This window comes from Electrona antarctica (genome assembly GCF_951216825.1).
Source record: "Electrona antarctica genome assembly, chromosome: 5".
NCBI lineage: Eukaryota > Metazoa > Chordata > Actinopteri > Myctophiformes > Myctophidae > Electrona > Electrona antarctica.
This window is the reverse complement of record NC_136810.1, coordinates 11626958-11627720: the sequence shown is the minus strand read 5'-3', so window position 1 is coordinate 11627720 and position 763 is coordinate 11626958.

Below are 763 nucleotides of genomic sequence, written 5' to 3'. Positions count from 1 at the left end.
CAGTTAACAAGACCACCAGGGTAAACACGATATGTTGGTCACATTTCAGACTCGACATACTTAACAAAGCTGCAACGTATCGTGTGGAGTTACTGTACCTAACCCTAGGGATCTCTTCTGTTAAACCTTAACATTCTCCCATTTAGCCAAGGATACAAAATAAAAAAACAAAGTATCTTACCATAATTATTCAGACGACATCATAGCTCTGTCATCAAGTAGCCTTTATGGTGCCGTAGAGCGTAGATTCACTGGGTCAATATGCAAACATGTTCTGTGGCCATATTTCCTTCAACTAAATAAACACAAAACTTTTTTAGTCGAAAAAGAAAGGCTGCAAGTTATTGCAACTCTCCCTGTCTCTGAAGGTGAAATGCCAAGCAAGCCAAAAATTAAGTTCTTATCTTATTACTCCACGGTAACTCAGGTTTACAGAGAGTAAATGGTTTTATATATTATTAAGCCAACAACAATTTGCCTGAAGCAGGAAATGACCATGAGTCAAAGATTTGCCTCTGTACAAGTCTAAAGAAAAACAAACACTGATTCACCACTGGTCGAGACTGATGTAAAAATCAGACCTGTCTGAAGTGAGTGGTGCTCTACTGTACTGTACTGTACTTCATAGTACTGTACGGGGAGCTTGTAGACCTGAGAATACTTGTACTGGTGTGTGTGTGTGTGTGTGTGTTAGGCTGTGCAACAGTGACACTTGTTGATAAAAGAAAGGTACTTCCGTGCTTAGACATTCAGACACACGGCC